Here is a 6,989-nt window from a genome sequence, read left to right on the forward strand (position 1 = left end):
TTACATTTTAAAAAATATACTTTAAATACTTTCACAAGAGACAAGGGACATTAAATAATAAAATTGTCTTGCTTGGAAGCATAAATTATATATGTATGTATAATATATGTATCTTTCTCTTGAATTAAAGGTCACAAAAATGTAGACATTGACAGAATTGCAGCAAGAAATAAAAAACCATATAATAGAATACTTCAATATTCTACTTTCAGTAACAAATATATTCAGATTATTAATAAAAAAACTTGAAAATACTATAAAGCAATTAGGCCTAATAGGTGTATAGATACATAGAGTATCAGAATATACAATCTTCTCATTAGCTCATAAAACATTTTCTTAAAACTACCAACTGCTTTGTCACAAATAAATTTAAAGCAATTTTAAAAATTAAAATTTTATACACCTTCATTTCTTACAAAAATGGAAAAGAAGTATAAATCAATTAGAAAGAACAGAAACATATCCACAAATAAATGGAAATAAACTCTTTTTCAAGCACTGGAAGATTTAATGCTGAAGAGATGCCCATACTGCTCAAATTTAATTGCTGATTAAATGTAATCCTTTTAAAACTCCCATTTTATTTTTGCAAAAAGAAAAACAGTCACCCCCCAAATCCCCTGGAATCCTAAGACACCACAGAGATTCAAACAATCATTAGAAAGAGAAACAATGTTATAGACACCGCACTTTCTGATTTCAAAACATTAAAAAGCTATAGTAATCAAAGTAATTTTGTACTGACAAAAAGGCAGGTAACTAAACCAATAAATCAGAAGAAACATAGGTATAAATTCTTGCATGTATTTTCTAACAGCTATTTACAAACCCACATTAATACACTAATGTTCACAAAAACCAGGAGATGAAACCAATCGAAACTGCCCTTACTAAGAAATACAATTTGGAATATAATGTATTATTTTTGAGGTTTTCAGAAGCAGATAAACTTATAATAGACCCAATAGAGATATATACCTTGATGACATTATGCATATTTAAATGTCAGTCAAAAATATACAGATGTAGCATATCTGGTTACACTTATATAATACTATTTCTGATGTAGTTACACTCTTGGAAACAAAATAAAATAATGATATTTCTCAGGGGTTAGGCAATGGTGAAATAGGTTTTGTTTTATATTACTGAATTTTAGTCTCACAAGATGTGTGCATTTTAGACATACATTGCATAACATCGTAAATATAATTAACATGACTGGTGTGAATAATAGTAAATTTTATATTATGTGTTTTAAAATGAGAATAAAAATTATATCTCAAATATACACTTATAAAACTTTTCAAAATTTTCCTTCAAATTACAAAATTAGCTCTCTCACATGAATGTAATACATATTCATCAATATATAGTTGCTGAAATTACAATTTTCCTGAATACTCACCTAGACAGTATCAAACACATTTTAACCAAAAACCACTAAAACAAACATGTAAGTTACCAACATACTAGAGATATTTTTTATTCATACAGGCAAGTAAACACAGAGAATTTTATTGTAAATGAATAAATAACTGATTTATAGTGAAATTTTTCATCATGCTAAACAGTATTTAGAGTTCAATATTGTCTTATACAATTGTAACATATCAAGAGGGGAAGGTCAGCGGCTAGGGCATCAAACACATACACCAGAGCTGGTGGGTTCGAATCTAGCCCAGCCCTGCAAAACGACGAAAACTACAACCCCCCTCCCCCCAAAATAGCATTATGTCTGGTGTCTGTAGTCCCATCTACTTGTGAGATTGAGGCACGAGAACTGCTTAAGCCCAAGAGTTTGAGGTTGCAGTGGGCTGTGACACCATGGCACTATCCAGGGCGACAGCTTGAGACTCTGTCTCTAAATAAATAAATAAATAAATAATGGGACAAGATGAACAACTAGAAGCAACATTCACCAAAAGCCCATGTCCAGAAGAAGAAAAATTAAACTGAAGGGAACTTTAGGAAACTGAAATTGGAGAGTTGAACACAATGACAAAAAAATAAATAAAAAGGTACACATTATCCCCACTAAGGCAAACTGAGAGGGTGAGAAAGAGAATAGAGATCAGATAAGGAGCAACTAGACAGAATGCACCTGTTGCCAAGAAGGAGGGGAGACATCCCCCCAAACGGGGAGCCTGCCATGGGCTTTCTGAGAGTGAGCCAGGAACAAAGGATCTCTTTGAGAGCCATGAAGCCTCTTCTTTTATGCCAAGAAATTCTCACCTCTGGTTTCCCATGCTGCCTGCGGCAAAAGTGAACAAATTTTCCTCTTCAATCCTGAGCCCACAGTCCATCCTCTCCCCTTTCTGGTTGCCTGACAGAATATCCCCTGCAGACGTCAGGGTGTTTGACAAGATCTCTGACAGACCTCTCTATTGTGTGGGCTACTGAGTCAAGTGCTACACATCCCTAGTTGTGAGAGGCAATTGTGGCTGTGCGACACTACCTTTGACATGGCGTGGATTCTCCTGGATCTCCCTTGTTCTAAGGAGGATCTTTTCCTGCCCTCTGGAGAATTCTTGCCCAGTAACTGTGCCCAGTGTCTCCTGCCACCCCTCCTGCCAACTTAGAGAGAGACATTCCTAGTCTCAGGTGACCTATGCTGGGAAGGTCCAGGAACCAGATCCTCCTCCCCAGCTGCAGGTGATGGCTGCATTGTACCAAGTCTACAAATCAGATTTTAGGGGTAATGCTAGAGCTTCCTTGAAATGGTTTTCACAAGGAATGCTTGCACCACTGGAACAGAAACGGTTAGAGCGACTGGTGGATTCCCCTCCTGTAGCTGATACTGCTGGTGGAGGGCCATAGGTTTGCACTGATGTAAATATGTTTGCACAAGGGAGTTAGCACCAAGAGAGCCAGAATTGGTGGTCTGTTTGTGGATTCGTTTCCTCCAGCAATTACCAGTAGCGTCCATAGTGGTTCAAATTTTTTACAACAGGGACTCCAGTGAAATATGATGACTTCTTTAAACTGAGTAGAGAATGGGCTGACACCAGAACAGAAGTAGTTTGCATTATCTTGTAGCCTCCTCAAACTCAGGACACTTACCTGGTGGCCTGCCCCTCTATGCTGCCACCAGAACTGGAGATAGTAAAGCTTACACTCAGAGATACCCACACAGTAGGCCCCAAAAGGAGATCCATGATGCTGTGGGAAAAGGGCCATAAGCACAAGCTCCAGAAAATTGGTGCAGGGGTGGTAATCTCCACTTCCTAGGGCCTCCAGATCTGATCTCACACACCAGATTTAGTTTTCAAATAGGTCTAGGAGGTGCTGCTTAATGTCCTTAATTAGATTATCTCTCAATAACTATTTAGGGACAACCTAACATTTCAGCTAAGAAAAAGTATAATTAACATGAAAAATAAGCTGAAAATACACATGGGGAGGAACCAGCAGAATAATCTTGACAGTATGAAACATCAGACCTGATCAATTACCTCAAAAGAATTCAAAGAGATATAGCAGAAAATACCATCAATAGAGAAATCTTTTAAATGTCAGAAATACAATTTAGAATATAGATGGCAAAGACATGAATGGAAATGAGGAATAGAAGGAAAAAAATACAAAAAGTAGTCAAAGAGTTGTCTCAAAAAATTAGTGAAATGAAAGAGAAAGTCACCAAACATCTACTTATAAGTAGAAAAGATACACCAGAACTTAAGGAATTGAAACAAATATTCAAGGAGCTTCAAAACACAGTACACAGCTTCAGTAACAGAGTAGCATATGGTAAAGAAAGAAATTTAGAAATTGAAAACAAGACTTTTGATCACTCAAACAGGCAGACAAAAGAGAAAACAACAACAACAAAAAAAACCATTGTATTTCCTGAGAGAGTTATGGGATTACTCTAAAAGGTCAAACATCCAAATTATCAGGATTCCTGACAAAAAGATGGTCCTAACAGCACCAAAGCTCTACTTCAAGAAATCATGGTGTAAATTTCCCCAAGCATTAAGAAAGACACAGAATTAAGATAATAGATAGTTTCAGAACTCCAGCACAACTCAATCCAAACAAAGCATTTCCTACACACATTGTACTTAATATTGCCAAAGACAATATGAAAGAGAAAGTCCTGCAAACAGCCAGTAGTAAGTAATGTCTTACCTACAAAAGGAAAAATACCAGGATGACAGCAGACTTATCATCTGAAACTTTTAAAGTCAGAAAATGTTGGTCATCCAACTTTAACTTTTTTAAACAAAATAATTTTCAGCCCAGGATCCTGTAACTTCCTAAACTGAGTTTCATATTCAATGAAGGAATCAAACATTTTACTGACATGAAAATATTGAGAAAATTTGCCACAAGTAACCTAGATCTACAAGAAGTACCCAGACCCTCGCTTCCAAATGACCAGAGGATGATCCATCACCAATGTATAAATACCCAGAAATTTGATAACAAAGCGTACCTTCCACAGTTACACAAGGGATAAAATAAGGCAACAGACGTCCTCAAAACAAGACAAACAAAACTCCACCATACCTATCAATTCTCTCAACAAATGGGAATGGCTTGAATTTCCTGCTACAGAGGAACAGGATGGCTGACTACATAAATGTGTACATCTTCTGTCTCCAAGAAATGCACATAACCTCTAAGGATAAAATGTGACTCAAGGGGAAGAGATGTAAAACAATATTCCAGGGAAATGGAAATCAGAAAAAAGCAGGGGTTGTAATCTTATTTAGAGGTAGAATTGGATTTAAACAAAGAAAATTATCAAAAAATAACAATGGACTCTATATACTGGTCAAGGGAACTATACAACATGAAGAGATTACAATTGTTAACACCTGTCCAATCAATCTAAATGCTCCTAGGTATAAAAAAAGAATGCTAAATAATCTGAACAATATGATATCTTCCAGATCCATAATAACTGGAGATTTCAACGCCCCTCTGACAGGATCAGTACTGGACAGATCCTTCAAACAGAAACTAAACAAAGAATTAATCTAGAACAAGTAGATTTAATTAACAAATACAGAACTTTTCATTCAATAAAACTCAATACACATCTTTCATTATCAGCCCATGGATTATCCTCCAAAATTGATCATATATTAGGATACAAATAAAATCTCAAAAAAATAAACAAAAATAGAAATTATACCATGTATCTTCTCATGCCATCACAGAATAAAAATAGAACTCAACACCAACATAAAAACTCACACCCACATAAAGTCATTGAAGTGAAACAACCTTTTGATGAAAGACAGTTGTATTAAGGATGAGATTAAGGAGTAAATCATTAGATTTTTTTAACAAAATGATAATGATAGCCACAAGCTATTGAAATCTGTGGAATACTGCAACGACAATGCTAAGAGAAAAATTTATAGCATTAGTTGTCCTCATCTAGAAAACAAACACAGAGAAAGCAAGTTAATAACCTAATGGGCCATCAAAAGGAAATTGAAAAGAAAATACAATAAGATCCCAAACCAACCAAAAAACAAACCAACAAAAGAGAAATATATAGCTAAAACTAAAGAAGAATGAAATGAAATTAGAAATTAAGAATTATTCAAAAGATCAATGAAACAAAAAAATTGGTAATTTGAAAAGATTAATAAAATTTATAAATGATTGCCAGAAAGCAGAAAAGCAAGATAAATAACTTCAATCAGAAACAAGAAAGGGGGAAATAAGAGACACCACAGAAATACAGAAGATCCTCCACAATTACTACAAACCACTTTCAGCCCAGAAATCTGAAAATGTAGAGGAAATAAACCAAAACTAGAATCACACCACCTTCCTAAACTCAATCTGAAAGATCAGAAATTTTGAATAGACCTATATCAGGCACTAACATTACATCAAAAATACAAACTTTTTTAAAATAGAAAAGTCCCGGACCAGATGCTATCACACCATGATTCTACCAAACTATATTGAATAATCTCAACACAACATAGAGAAGAAAGGACTCCTTCCTAACACATTCTACAAAGAAAATGTCAGCTTGTTTCCAAAACTAGGATAGTAGCCAACAAATACAAAAAAAACTATTAGTCCAATATCATTAATGAGTATTGAGACAATAATATCCAGTAAGATCTAAGCAAACAGGATAAAGTACACAATAAAAAATTACACATCATAATTGAGTAGGCTGTATCCCAGGGGTGCAAGGCTACTTCAACATAGATTAATCCATAAATGTAATTCATCACATAAAAAATATCAAAAGTGAAGACCAAACGATTGTCTCAATTGTATGTCTCAATGCAGAAAAAGCATTTGACAAAATCGTGCATCCTTTTTGTGAGATGAATACTTAAGAAAATAGTCATAGATGGGACATTTCCTAAACTGATAGAGCCCATCTAACACCAACCCACAGCCAATATCATATTGAATGCAGTAAAACTGAAGGCATTTCCACTTATACCTGAAACCAAACATGGATGTCTACTGTCACCACTGCCATTCAATATAGTGCTGGTAGTCCCAGCTAATGCAATCAGGCAAGAGAAAAAGATCAAGGGTATTCAAATGGGAACAGTGAAGGGAAACTCTTGTTCTTTGCAGATGACATGATCTTATACCTGGAAGGACAATGGGACTCAACTATACAGCTATTAGAGGTGATCAAGAAATACAGTAACATCTGGATATGCAGAATCAATGTCCAAAAATTAGTAGCTTCATAATACACCAATAATTGGCTGAAAGTCAAATCAAAAACCTAATGTAATTCACACTAGCTCCAAGGAAAATTAAATACCTTGTAATATACCTAACAATGTATTAGAAGGATCTCTATAAAGACAATTATGAACCCCCAAGAAAAGAAATGGCAGAAGATGCTAAAAAATAAAAAAACATAGCATCATCATGGCTGGGAAGAATCAACCTTGTTAAAATGTTCCATACTACCCGAAGTAATCTGCAGATTTAATGCAATTCCCATGAAAACACCAAGTCATATTTAAAGAACTTCAAAA

This window comes from Nycticebus coucang, chromosome 20 (genome assembly GCF_027406575.1).
Source record: "Nycticebus coucang isolate mNycCou1 chromosome 20, mNycCou1.pri, whole genome shotgun sequence".
Classification (NCBI taxonomy): Eukaryota; Metazoa; Chordata; class Mammalia; order Primates; family Lorisidae; genus Nycticebus; species Nycticebus coucang.